The sequence below is a fragment of the Bidens hawaiensis genome, unplaced genomic scaffold (genome assembly GCF_021521415.1).
Source record: "Bidens hawaiensis isolate Kalapana, Puna unplaced genomic scaffold, B.hawaiensis_p1.1 tig00020332_1, whole genome shotgun sequence".
NCBI lineage: Eukaryota > Viridiplantae > Streptophyta > Magnoliopsida > Asterales > Asteraceae > Bidens > Bidens hawaiensis.
In genome coordinates, this window is record NW_027493093.1 from 645 (window position 1) to 15,282 (window position 14,638).

The following is a 14,638-nucleotide window of genomic DNA, read 5'->3' on the forward strand; positions in this document are numbered from 1 at the left end:
CGGATGCTTTGTTTTAAGGATTTAATTGACGGTTTCCCTTTAAAATTATAATGATGTTTTGCTTTTACCATTTACATTATTACTACTACTATTTACATCAATGAATATGTTGGGTGACTTAGTTTTGAAACAAGTTCATATATATAAACTCTACTTAAATACTCCATCAGACATCCAATCTTGAGAAAATATAACATTTGTTTGGATGGTGTTTCGCCTGTTTGATAACAAGGTGATTTTTGAGGATGTTTCATGACTCAATAAAATGCTTATGTTGGCAACCACACAACACACAGAAAGAATGTTACGAGCATGTGTTCTCTTAAAACTATAAATACCACACAAGACACAAAAATGTTACAAGATTGAATCTTAAAATTGGGTTAACAATTACTTCAACTTTACTGCAGTTTTAACAATTATCTACTTCAAAAGTTGGTTAAAACACAATTATTAAAACTACACTTGCTTTTATGAGTAGCAGAAGCTTCAAAAACTGACTAGAAACAATATTCAACTACAAAAGTTGAAAAAAAAACTTAGCTTACACACATACATACACTATAATACACCTTATGGACTCAAAGTTAGAATTTTGGATTACATCTTCTTTAGATGTTATCATACCTAGCATTCACAGTAGCGTCCCGCCTCTAATAATAGTACTCGTCTCACTGGTTTTGTTGGCCAGAGTCCACCTATTTTGAACCTTTTGGCGGTCTCGGTTTCACAGTACCCTTATCCATAGTACCTTTTTTCTGCGATTGTTACAAAACATATTAGGTCAAATTAGAGGTGCCAAAACAAAAGGTCAGATAACAGGTCAAAAGTCCACACCTTTTTATCCAGAGACGCGGTTTTATCAGGGTTCATAAATGGGTCATCATTGTCAACTGGGGGTTCAAATTTAGCAACCTCTTCAAAACATGCATCTCCTTCTTCATCTATCCTGATACCTTTTGCTGTCCCTTTCTTCTTTTGTCTATCCTTAGCCTTCATTTGAACATAAAGTTAATATATTATAATAACTATTATAAAATATAAAATATAAAATATAAAATATAAAAAAGTCCAGAAATCGAACCTGTGCGGGTATTTCTTTCAGTTTCTGCTCCAATTGGGCATCATCAATCAATAAAGAAACAACATCCTCAGGGCTAACAAGTCACCCTGCACATGTCCACCTGTCATTACAAGTTGCTGAACTGTACTTTTCTGGTTAGCTCTCTGTAAAATCTTCTCTTCAACGGTTTCTTTACAGATTAACCGATACACTGTAACCTACATCATGAACAAAAACATGCATGGCTAATTTAAAATTTCACAAAATCGTAATATATTAAGTTTTTAACTAAGAGAAGCTAACATCTTTAGTTTGACCCAACGATGAGCCCGATCCATTGCTTGTAAATCCAATGTCGGATTCCAATCGCTTTCATAGAATATGACTGTGTCAGCAGCTGTCAAATTGATCCCGAGCCCACCGGCTCTTGTGCTCAATAAAAACACAAAAATATCACTCCTGAAATATACGAAATTGTTTATGAAAGATTGTTCAAGAAGAAATGGATATTGTTATATAATAATATTCTCACCGATGTTGGAAATCTTTGACCATGTCCCTGCGATCCATTATGGTGGATGACCCGTCAAGCCTTAAATATCTATATTTTCTGTAGTTCATATAATCCTGCAAGCATGTGATATGGTAAACATCATTTCATACAAAAGATAAAATTTAATGAATATATACCTCAATAATATTCAACATCTTGGTCATCTGTGCAAATAAAAGCACACGATGATTCCAGCACGTAAACGCTTCAATAGTATATCTAACGTTTGAAGCTTTCCCGAGTCCTATAAATCATCAGAAATCAAATTAAACAATCATCCAAATTGCAAAAGTAACAAGTAATTGAAGATAAATATATGTTCATACGGTGAGCATTTTTGCAGGATCAAAACTTTGCATTGGTGGGCATGACCCGAAGATCGTGTGAGTGAGTTGAAGAGCGGGTTGTGACACGGGTAGTTCTTTATCAATCTCTTCTATTAAATGGTGAGGCGGCTCAATAGGCTTTCTGGGCCCGTTACACTCTGAGGTGCGTGCAAAGCCCACTAACAACCTCTTGATCCATGGGTGATGCAATTCTTCAACTTTTTTGTATGTAAAGTTTCTATCTGAACAGTGGACATTAACCTACCAAAAAAATGACAAATGAATAAATACATATTTACATAAAATTAAAAAAATCGATAAAGAAAACTTACGGGGGCGCTCTTGTTTTTGGAATGAAAGAGAAAGCTGAGTGAAGAAGTCGAACATTGGATGCAAGTCTATCCTGATGTGGCATGATCAAATGGTCAATTAGAACAGTTGACTTTGACTTAGATGGCATTAGTAGCATTCTTGTGACCGTTTTTTACTTTCTCAGTTCCAAGATTCTTTAATTCAATATCATTATATGAATGTTTTCGGTTTCCATCATCAAGTCCACAAGCTCATCCAAAAATTGTCGGTCCCATCTCATGATGGAAAATAATAATCTCTCGGTTAGAGAACCATTTGCTAGAAATGACACCTCAGCTGGTGACAATCTATCAATCGAGTAAAACCAAACGTTCCGTATTTCTCTTGTTTGAATGTAGAAAAATACACGTTTTCCGAGGAGAATATGTTAAAACGTTTATTAAACAATCCTCCGCCAAAAGCATCCGAATCTTGGGTAAGTTCTTGGTAAACCAACTTTGGTACCTGGAAGCATTTATAACTAATCAATTAATAAATATAAGACAAACTGAAGATAAGCTGTTTTGTTGAAATTAAAATTTTAACCTTGTATGTAATGGGATTTTGATATCCAGAGTAATAAATATCCTCAAATTCTCCAAAAGGAGGCGGAAGAAGTGGATTTGGTATATCAGCAAAATACAGATATGAACTTCCTTCATTTCTCTCAAATAATTCTGGATGGTTGCAAACCTATAAAATATATTAAAATAAATTATAACGAATTGAACGAGAAATGGTAACATGTATATATGAAATTTATTACCTTTCTCAACTGAATGACAATATTCATCAAATTCATAATCTTTTTTTCATTAAGACCACGATTGTTGTCAAACAACTCAGCAAGAGATATCTTGTTCTTTATAGCTTGATAAAAAGCTTGTTGCCTTGAACTCAGTTTGCAATGAACAGTAATTTCAGTTTTCCGGTTAACTCGGAAACCACGTCTTTCTTAACACGCCGCAGCATGAAAGGCTTCAAATGGCATGCTGGTAATATAATACAAAATGTAAGCCCAAGATTATGTACACACTCTCTTCAGGAATACAAAAGCCGGTATAAAAAAATTAGTTTTACTCACCAATCTACTAAGCTGGTGCTCATTTAACGTTCCACCATGTTCGCATGGTTTTCAATACTGGTGATAAGAGATGCAGTTTTAAACATCATTATTAGATAAATAAAGCTAAAACATATTAAAGAAAGTATAAAAAATCATACCCTCTAGAAAACCCATCATTAAACTGCTCATGGCTGTCAAATAGAGTTGGCATGATGAAATGAAGTAGCGCCCACAACTCAGCCATGTTGTTCTGAACTGGAGTTCCAGTAAGAAGCAGACGGTTTCTACAATTAAAGCTCAGTAGGGTCTTCCATCTTATACTGTCAGTAGTTTCCAACAATACACATGTAAGGGCATGTTCGTCATTTTAGCAACAAAAGGTTGAACATTCTTACCTGCTTGAACTTTTAATCGCCTGAGCTTCATCCAATACCATATATTGCCACTTCACACGCCTGAAATACTTTTCATCTGACACCAACAGTTGATAGCTGGTAACAAGAATGTGAAACAGCCTCCCCTGTTAAATTAAAGTGTAACAATCACTATTTGAAAAGTAGAAGATAAAATAGTACACGTAATAGATGAGGTTAAAAACAAGAACAAATTACACTTTTCATCATTTAGGTATATATGAAATTTCAGGTTTCATGCTTAAACTAAGGAAATAACAGAAATTGTCCTTTTATGTTCAAATTTTGTCACAATTACGTGAATTTCACTAAAGGGCGTTAAACTTGTCAATTAAAGTGGTAGAAATGACCACATTGTCCTCATGTGCAATACACATGCCTGGGCTTGACAGAGAAAAATAACGCCCACTAGTGGAAAGGACGAAAACTGTGACAAAATTTGAACATACAGGATAATTCTGTTATTTCCTTAGTTTAAGGACGAAACCTAAAATTTGCTATATACCTAAAGGACGATCAGTGTAACTTGTTCTAAGAACATTTATTATCAAAATAATATATTGTACCTACGATATAGACGCTTTGGATTAATATTTTTCCTAAGCACTGTACGTTCTTGAATGCCGCCCCAATAAGGAAGTGCTTTTAAATCAGGGCAAAACCGACTGATTTCATCAACCCAGTTGCTCAAGACAGAAGCGGCGCCACAACTAAAAATGGGCCCAAATGTTTTTCTCCTAAAAAGGTGTAATTAACAATTTAATTAAAGATTAACAGTAGCAATGAAGATTTTCACAGATAAGAGTACATACTTCAGCTAAATGCGCCAAAAAGGCCATTGCCTGGATAGTCTTTCCAAGGCCCATTTCATCTGCTAAAATACCATTTAGACCCTGCTCATAACAGTTCACCAACCACTGGAGACCTTTAAGCTGATATTCTTTTAGAGAACCTTTAAATAACTCGGGTGTTTGCACTGATGACCCCACAGGCATGGTTGACCTGAAACAATTTTTGAATAGTCAACAAACAGACCAAACTCCTGGATAGATGTAGCAAATGGATGGGTTTGGATAAGGGTTAAATTGACGTGGTTCGGGCCAGGCCGTCAGGTTAGCCTGTTTGTTTGTAGCGCTTTCTTTTGAACTCCATAATAATAACTAAATTTAATGCAACTACGAAAGTTACCATATAGATCTAAAAATAATAGTTATAGAACCAAGTGTTTAAATAACTACAATGGTTGTGTGACAGATAAAAGCAAATATTACTTGTAACCTCTCTTAAATCGTTTTATTCCAAAAAATAAGATAATTATCCAGTATAGATTTTGCAATCATATTTAATGCATTAAATATAGGGAAAATATCATATAAACTTGCGAAAATATTATCTATGCTCTTAAAGACTAGTTAACGTATCAAGTTTGCCCATTTCAAGTTTGGGTTGGGTATATATGATACTTCACACGTTAGACCGCATTGTACATCAGATTCAAAGAAAAACAAAAACAAAGTGTTGGCTGAAAAACCCAACCCGTTTGACCGTAAATTCGTGAACATTTTTTAGTTTCAACTTTAACCCATTTGGATAAGTTATTTCACCCAAAACAAACCCATAAGATAATAAAAAAAACCTAAATCACCCCAGTTATAACCATTTGAACCAAGACGAAGAAGAACATTACGGGTGTAACAAGTCAATGTCAGTAGATCCAGCAATGGAAGCATCTTGGTCGATGGAATCAGTCCCGACAGCTTGGCGCAGCTTCAAACATTCATCATCAAATGCACTAATAATCATTTTCTGTTTAGAGACTGCATCTTGGGCTGCTTTCAAGGCCTCCATTTTCATTTCTCTCTCTTCAGGATCTTCATCTTCAACACTGACTTCTGAAGAAGTCAAAATTGCTTCTTGGTCAACTACTTTACTTTCCTCTTCAGTCAAAGTCCCATGAGGCGTTGAAGCTGTCTTGTTCTGCATAAAGTGACTGTACAATTCTGTTTGTGATAATAAGAAATTAAGCCTCTGTTGTTGTCTCTTAGCTTCACGAAGCTCCTGTTCACGTTTCAAAGCTTCCGCAGCTTCTTTTTCTTCTTTTCTTCTTATTTCAGCCTGAATGAATAATATTCCATCATTTTTCTATACAATATTAACTCTATCCAAAAATCAAAAGACAAACATTACCATTTCTTTATCTATTCTCTTCCATAAGACCAACATGTCCCTTGCCAGTTTCCTTGTGCGAATTGAAGCGCCCCTCATTAACTTAAATGATCTGCTCACCTTCATCTTTACCTGGATAAGGAGTAACTTTTAAGCATGCAAAGTAAAACAAGAAAAATAGCTTTAATAAAACTAAAAAACACTCATCATAGGGCATGTGCACCGACCTCACGTTGACAATTTTCTGCAAACCTCTTGGCATCTGTTAATTGCTTTCTATGGAAGTTAATAAAAACCCTATGGTGTTTTGGTATGTCTTTTCTGACCATGTTCACCCAATATTTACCAATTTTTTCCATCTCCTCTGTCTCAATAACAAATGGATCATTATTCACTTTCCTCTTCTTGGGCAAAACTGCACTCAATAATCTGCATGTCAAACGGTTCAAGGTGCATGCATATAAGTGATAACGGCCAACAAAATCCTAAACTACCATATAAGTAGAAATGGCAATTTTGATCCAGTCACTTATGAATGAGTAAAACTTGTTAGAATTATGATTTTTGAATTACATACAAACCAGTTTGAAGATGTTAATACAAACCTCATATGTGTCACCTTTCTCAACACCTTCACATAATGAACCTGCAGAGATCCACCTCTGACATGATTGACGCCTAATTCCACCAGCTGCTCCCTCAGGAATAGAATATGATTCCAACGCGGCATCACTGACTTAAGACTAAATTTATGTGGAGATTTGTTTAAAGATAGCGCCTTTAATCTAGCCTGAAGTGACTCATACTGGGGCTTAGGCTCGCCCACCCTGCTTTGTTTCTTGGCCAAACTTTTTGTCAGCTGACATCATTGAAGCTAATGAGCCCAAATCAAGTGTGCCTTGAAGATAAAACTCATCCACTCGAATCTCAGATAGTTTAGGTAAGTTTAATGTATTAGCCAACATTTCATTACGTTGGAGGAATCATGTAACTAATACCGTCTCCAATATCTATATAAATAGGTTCTGAAAACCGACCTGCTCGTTAAAATAGAAAACTCATATACAACACATTTGATTGTTTTAGGTAACATATATTTCATATAATATTTAAACGATGCACGAACCTATTCACGTCAAAATGTGGAGACATATTTACTTCATAGTTCCCCTGCTTCTGAGTTATCCTACCATTTACAAAATTTGAAGCGGTTTCAACCTTGTGTGCTCGTTTACGGTCTTTTGAACCTACACCGCTCTTCATTTCTGACACAACACCATTGTACATATCACCAGGAGTATTAAAATTATTATTATTATTTATTATTATTGTGCTTTTTCTTGTACTTATTAACATGGTCGCCAAGCATGGCTCGGATACCGCTCCTCAGCTACGTAAGTACTGTAACCACCATCTTCATCACTACCGTACACACTCCGTTTCCGTTTCTTCTTTGGCATCATTCCACCTGTTGATTCAGACATTATTAACTTCAATGATATTTCAACTGGACTCCTAAATGGTTTTTAGTTGTGGCTATACCTCTTGTCTCATCCTGACTGCTACTATTACTATTGGCATGAATATAATCATCTTCTGGTTGAGGTACTTGAAACTTCGTCAACGACTACAATAATAATAATAATAATAATAATAATAATAATAATAATAGAAACGCATAAACTTATTATAATTATGTCTCATAAACCCTAATTTGAGCAGGAGAATTGAATTGAAGAGAACAGATACAAACCTCGAGGTTGAAGAGATTCGATAGGTGTACGGATTCGTCAACTGGCGATTGGACTCCTCCATATTATTATTATTATTATTACGTTGCGGATTGAAACCCTAGGTTTGGTGGTGAAAGAAAAAGAGTGTACATGTAACGCGCAGGATAAGCAGAAGGCATTACGAAGCTCAGGTTGCTAAAGTAAACCGGTACGTGGCGTTGGATTGCTAACTTGCGCAGATAGAGCTTCTGACTGGCACCGAATGCTGGGGATCAAGTATCATCATCGTTGTGGCCATCCACGTGGCAGTTTAGAAACACAGCATTGTTTTTCCACAAGTTAGCTTAACTACACTAACATTCATTTAAAGAGAGAAAGAGCAATCTCTATCAATCTCTTAATATACATTTATATTTAAAGAGCAATCTAGTCTGATTCTTACGCCGGAGGGTGGTCACAAGGAGGAACCCCCCCTTCTCAGTGACAAGCTCACGGTGTCTGTTTTGCAGGTTATCAGAAGAACCATCTTCTCAGGTCTAACCCCTCGTGAGAAACATCTATCTAACCCCCAGGTTTACCCGTATTCTGCCCGGGGTCCGGTTAGTGTTTCTTCATTGGCGCCATCCGTGCATAAAGCTAGAACATTTTTCTCCAGTTTTTTCAAACTTCTAAGATGGTTAAAGAAACTCCGGTAACCACAACCCCAGCTACTGGTGGGAATACCGGCAACACAGTTTTTACAAACACTACCCCGGCTACCCAAGCCGGGGCAAGTGAAGTAAATTTTGCGAACACTACCCCAGTTACTCAAGCTGGGGCAAGTGCAGTAAATAATCGCTCACTGGGATTCACCGATACCCAGTTAGAGAAACGAACAAGACTCCCATGCCATACACTTGATGAGGTTAAGGCATGGGCGGAGGCACGTCAAAAAGAATTCCAAGCTTGAGTTGGACGAACGCTTGCGTCCGTCCAACAGGCTGACGAATTCGAAGGATATTGGGACGATGACTCGGAGTCCGACTCCGACGTGAACCCTCGCCATAGGGCAAAAGGGAAGCGTAAGGAAACGGACTCCCAACCGAGAAGGCATTTTGGACAAGCCTTCAAACCAAAAAGCCCAGGTGGAAGTCCACGAGACTTCTCCAAAACATTCAGACCAAACGTTGCAAATGCGGGAACGTCCAAATTTGCAAGGGACATTGCGGAAGCAATTGCCCAAAAAGTGCCAAACAAATGTCCAGCATAGGCACATATGATGGTATAATCCGATCCAGATGATCATTTGAACAGATTCATAGCGGGGGCAACCGTCAGTAGTTGGACGGAACCTACATGGGTGTTACATGTTCCAAATGACACTGGTCGGGGCTGCTAGAGCGTGGTTCGATCGTCTACCGGTCAACCACATCTACGACTGGGCAGACTTCCAACAGAAGTTTAGCCAACACTTCAGCCAGCAAAGAAAGTATACTGAGGAGGCAATGGACAATCCTCAAGTGCATTCGAGAAAAAGACCGAATCTTTGCTAGACTTCATCACTCGCTTCAACTCGAAGAAGCTAAGTCTGGGGTAACATTAGCGAAGATCTTGTTCGCGCTGCCTTTATCCAGGGCGCGAACGACCCAGAGCTCATCCGCACCTTAACAGGTAAGGATGGCATGCCATCCACATGGGATGCCATCATGACAGCAGCTAAACGCTTTGCGGAAACGGAGAAGCAACTGGGTAGAGATCTCCCACAGAGCACCAAACCTCTACACCCAGAAAACAAGAGAAGACAACGTCCTTACCGCCCGATTAAACAAAAAGCGAAAGCTTGGCATTTTGGCAGTCGAGGGTAAACTTTGACACCTCATCCGGCTTGCAACATCGGTTGGGCGGAAGGGATAATGTACATACAAACAAGAACTCCAGATGGACGCCGCTCACCAAAGCGTCACCAGAGATATTCGCCACCGAGGAGCTCCCATGGCCAAAGCCTCAATAATCCGACATCGCCACAATGCTGATCGGAGCAAATACTGTGAATTTCACAGGACAAAAGGTCACAACACCGAAGAATGCATAGACGTAAAGGACATGGTCGAGGCATTCGTCAGAGATGGGACGCTCGCGCACCTCGTGGCGCAATGAACGCTGAGCAGGCTGATGCGTGTAGAACCCCAGCTGGGGAAAACGCGAATAAAATTCCAGCTTCAATATGGAGACTACATGCTGCGTAAAGAACGAGATCCCGAACCAGGTGCGTATCGGCTCGATGGCACTCCCATCCCAACAACATGGAAGGGAGCTCATTTACACAGTTTGCATGTAAATCAATTCCAAATTTGTAAAGAAAAGGCCAAGAGCCACTTCTAATGGAAACGATTCTCCTTAAAACATTGACGCTGATGATTTTACATTTTTATGAACTATCAACACGGATATGCCGGTTTTCACAGCATAAATACGTGGAAAGTCGTTGCGTGGGGAAGGCGGCAAAACCCGCATAAACCCAAAAAACGACAAACCTTCACGCAGGTCAGTCGAAGGGGAAAAGTTCAGTCCCATTAAATGAAAGTGCCGGTCTATCCGTATGAATCATGAAAAAGGGAACTGAACACTAACCTATTGACAACTGCGCGTCGAACGGTTCAAAACAGAATTTCTAACAAAAGGATGAGGAAAACCTACACGCAGGTCAGATATAGGTAAAGTTTAGCCATCCTACTAAGTGCAAGTGACGGTCCTACCCGCACAATCACGAAAGAGGAAGCAGAACTTCACACCTATTATCTACCACGTTCAAAGGTTAACTTATCCTCAAAAGATGAGGAAAACCTACACGCAGGTCAGATATAGGTAAAGTTTAGCCATCCTACTAAGTGCAAGTGACGGTCCTACCCGCACAATCACGAAAGAGGAAGCAAAACTTCACACCTATCTACCACGTTCAAAGGTTAACTTATTCTAAACACTTGGAAAATTGCTAATTTAAACTAAAGTATGCAAGTCATACAACGTTTACAAAGCAAGGAACCCAACGAAAGTAGCGGTCTTACCCGCAAAAAGATTTATATTTCACAATGATTCATTACAAGAATGGCCGGGTAACTACCCGCCTACAAGAAAATAAATCTATACAAGCTAAATCTATCCTAGCAGTGGGAAGGGATCTTCAGGATCAGGCTTCAGGGCCACTTCCACTTGGACCAGCACCGTCAGAGCGTGGCAGTTCAAGGAAAGCCTTAAGGATAGCTAGCCCATCATCAGCAGCAGCAACTTCATTCACCTTCTCCACCACCGGATGCGGGAAGGCCGCGTACTGATTCACTGCTTGGTCGTAAACAGCTTCAGTATCAACATTGTACAAAGGGAAGTTGGAAGGCGGGATGCCTTTCTCAACGAACCCTAGACCAAGCAGGAAGCCGACCTTTTCCCCATCCTCGTGAGAAGCGTTGAGGGCTGCGCTCATAGCATCATCGTAAGAGGTCTCAGCAAAGACCCGATGCACAACCTACAAGAAAACAAACAAGTAACCGTAAGACGGATGCGGGTACAGTGTTAAGGCAAAACCCTTCACATACCTAGCACCCGCAGGGAATTGAAGCCAAGTAAACCTTGGCAAACAAGTAACCGTAAGACGGATGCGGGTACAGTGTTAAGGCAAAACCCTTCACATACCTAGCACCCGCAGGGAATTGAAGCCAAGTAAACCTTGGCAAACAAGTAACCGTAAGACGGATGCGGGTACAGTGTTAAGGCAAAACCCTTCACATACCTAGCACCCGCAGGGAATTGAAGCCAAGTATACCTCGGCAACCAAGTAACTATAAGACGGGTGCGGGTACAGTGTAAAGGCAAAACCCTTCACATACCTAGCACCCGCAGGGAATTGACGCCAGGAATACCTTGGAAGTAAAGTAACCGTAAGACGAGCGCGGGTACAGTGTTAAGGCAAAACCCTTCACATACCTAGCGCTCCGCTGGGAATTGAAACCAAGAAGGATCTTCTGGGCAATGCTTGCGGAAACGGAAATAACATCCCCGCATAGCGGAAACGTCGAGAACTACGTTGTTTGAAGCTCCAGGATGGAATTGGTGGTTTTAACATAATTGATCACTATGTTCAAAACTACCAAAACCTCATGGAGAATCCACACAAGTGGGACTCAACGCTCCTGACTTGCGAGGAGGTTACAGATCTACCCGCATCATACCCAAAGACCAAGCAGGAAACTCGGGAATTTCTGCAAGTGACAAGGACTTCCGCGGGAAGAATCCCCATGGAAAACCTTAAAAAACCTTTTCAAAAACCCTTTGCTTAAGTCCAAAAGTTCACCTCACTTTATTAAACACTCATGAGAAGAACATTGGACTGGGGGGACTTGAAGAGGTAGGTCCCAGCAGAGCCCAGTTGGACCCGCAAGACTCACCTTGAAGAGGGACGTCTGCGCAGAAACCAACTGGATCCGCAGGACCAACCATGCTCAGAGACGTGACGTCCTTACGCGCAGTACGCAAGCTGTTCCCGCAGGAAATGCCTCCCAATGGTGAAGGACTCCGCCTGTCCCCGCAGCCTCGGATACAAGCCATCAGGGAAGGCCACCCGCGCAGCAAGGCTACACGCACAAGGCACTCTGCTCTCAATCACTCAGTGTCACCTGAAGGAATGAGCAAAGCCGGGAACAATCCCGCACAAGGGCGGGAGAGGGAATACTCCCGCCCAAATAAGCCAGTCCGTACGATACGGGAAGATCTTCTGTACTGTACCTGACGAGGTATGGGAAAAAGATCTGACTAAAGATACGACAGCTTATTGATCACAGTATGGCGAGCAGCATGCTCCTGTACTGTGTCACTATTAGCCGCTGCCTACTCACCAACTACTGCCATACCACGTGCGTAGCCGGCAGTTAGTGGAAAAGGAATAGTACACAGCAGGCCTGGTCACTATCAGCCGCTGCCTACCCACCAACTACCAGCAGGGCATGTGCGTAGGCCACTGTTGGTAGAACAGGAACACTGTTGCAGCCGGCCACACCTCCTTGGAAACCTACCTTCGGCTATAAATACCACAAATGGTATGATCATCTCATCTTATCTTGTATCATTATATCATACCTGATATCTGCTCTAGCAATCTCTTAATATTCATTTATATTTAAAGAGCAATCTAGTCTGATTCTCACGCCGGAGGGTGGTCACAAGGAGGAACCCCCCCCCTTCTCAGTGACAAGCTCACGGTGTCTGTTTTGCAGGTTATCAGAAGAACCATCTTCTCAGGGTCTAACCCCTCGTGGGAAACATCTATCTAACCCCCAGGTTACCCGTAATCTTCCCGGGGTCCGGTTAGTGTTTCTTCAGGCACCGAATGCTGGGGATCAAGTATCATCATCGTTGTGGCCATCCACGTGGCAGTTTAGAAACACAGCATTGTTTTTCCACAAGTTAGCTTAACTACACTAACATTCATTTAAAGAGAGAAAAGAAAGGAAAGGAAGTAAGAGAGAAAAGAAAGAAAAATAATTGATATTATTTCGTGTTACCCGGTTTAATGAAAAGGAAAGTAAACATTTTATTTGTTCCCTAGTTGAAAGGAAAAGAAAAGAAAGTTATAATTTTACAATCATACCCTTACGTAAAATTAAAATAAGAAATACATTACTTTTCATTCTCCATCACTCGTTTCTCTACCTGTGGTTACGCTATCCAACCTTTGTAATCTCAACCTCGTTTATCCTTTAATATACGCTGCTATGATAATCCGGGTGTCTATGATCCAGTTATTAATTGAAAATACAATAAATAAATGTCTTCATTCCAGCCCAAACAATGCCTGCATTACTATGTGAAAGAACATAAATAGATTAATAAGTAACTTAATCAAAAATATATTGTAATGACCATCTGTAGTGTCTCCATTTTCTATAATGACCATATGCAGTCTCCATTTTCTGCACTACTAGCCCAAACAAAGTACCTTGAAAAACTTTGTTTAATATTTATTTTAACTATATTTAATTGGGCTACCTTTAAGTAAAGTAAATTAGGCTAACTCTAATATATACTTCATATTTGCCCAAATCCAAAATCTCAATTCATAAACATGCATGCTTAATTTCTGTTTGTGACTAAGTGCTTGAGTTTGTTGGAAGACAAACCATGGGATCTATTAATCACTTCTGATAAATGCGAATATTAGCTGAAGGCATACTTCTAAAATTGATAACCTTCAAATATATTTGTTATTAAAGTCATAAAATAAACTGAACAAATCTTAACTAAACTGAAACCTAAACTAATACCATGACCCGTTCAACTAAAATGTAACATATAAAACCGACTCGATCTCCATGACAACTATCCAATGACCCGAACTCATCAAGATTAACCTACATAAATTAACTCAAATGTGGTAAACAATGGTTATCCAACTTGAATCATAATAGCATTCAGTTAAATACTTCAAACAGTCAACCCTAATCCAATCCAAATTACACAAAATCATCTATGCAAATGACCTAGAAACGTAATCACACTCCAAATAAGAACAAACCTGATCTAAAGTAGGTTAACTAAACTCCCGATTCCAAATCCGAACCACAACACAAGTTCAATCTACCTTTCATAACCACAAACAATGAGCTCAAACAGTCAAAAAACGAAGTTTCATATATAGAACAAAACACCCACCGGAAGAACGGGCATTGAAAAACAGGTGTGGCTTGTGATGATGAACTGTGGGTTGGTTTTGTATAACGTATGCAACATTTGATCTGATACACAAGATGAGGACAATAAAGTAATTGCAACTTGTTTGTTTTTCTTTCCCTTTGATTCTCTCCGATTTGAAAAGAAAACAAATCATATCATTTTCCACCTTCTTTCCTTTCCATTTCATTCTTTTCCTTCCAAAAAAAACCTTTGAAACACCATATTTTTCTTGATTCTTTCCATTTTCTTTTCCTTTCTTTCTAAAATT

The 14,638-nt window shown here is 39.4% G+C and overlaps 1 long non-coding RNA gene and 1 pseudogene across 2 annotated transcripts; both read right to left on the minus strand.

Annotated features, from left to right (window-relative positions):
- Window positions 1-385: 385 nt before the first annotated feature.
- Window positions 386-7,201, minus strand: LOC143560428 (chromatin-remodeling ATPase INO80-like; annotated as a pseudogene). Its single transcript, XR_013140119.1, has 20 exons — window positions 7,065-7,201; window positions 6,544-6,670; window positions 6,166-6,423; window positions 5,960-6,070; window positions 5,460-5,887; window positions 4,585-4,774; window positions 4,339-4,509; window positions 3,755-3,874; window positions 3,518-3,679; window positions 3,374-3,434; window positions 3,060-3,285; window positions 2,840-2,986; window positions 2,271-2,758; window positions 1,943-2,203; window positions 1,754-1,860; window positions 1,596-1,690; window positions 1,367-1,522; window positions 1,085-1,281; window positions 838-993; window positions 386-758 (listed from the first exon to the last, which is right to left on the minus strand). The product of XR_013140119.1 is annotated as a chromatin-remodeling ATPase INO80-like (transcript).
- A 73-nt stretch (window positions 7,202-7,274) lies between these two features.
- LOC143560445 (uncharacterized) lies at window positions 7,275-8,018 on the minus strand. Its single transcript, XR_013140122.1, has 3 exons — window positions 7,692-8,018; window positions 7,481-7,565; window positions 7,275-7,406 (listed from the first exon to the last, which is right to left on the minus strand). It is a non-coding gene; the product is annotated as an uncharacterized LOC143560445 (long non-coding RNA).
- Between the last annotated feature and the right edge of the window lie 6,620 nt (window positions 8,019-14,638).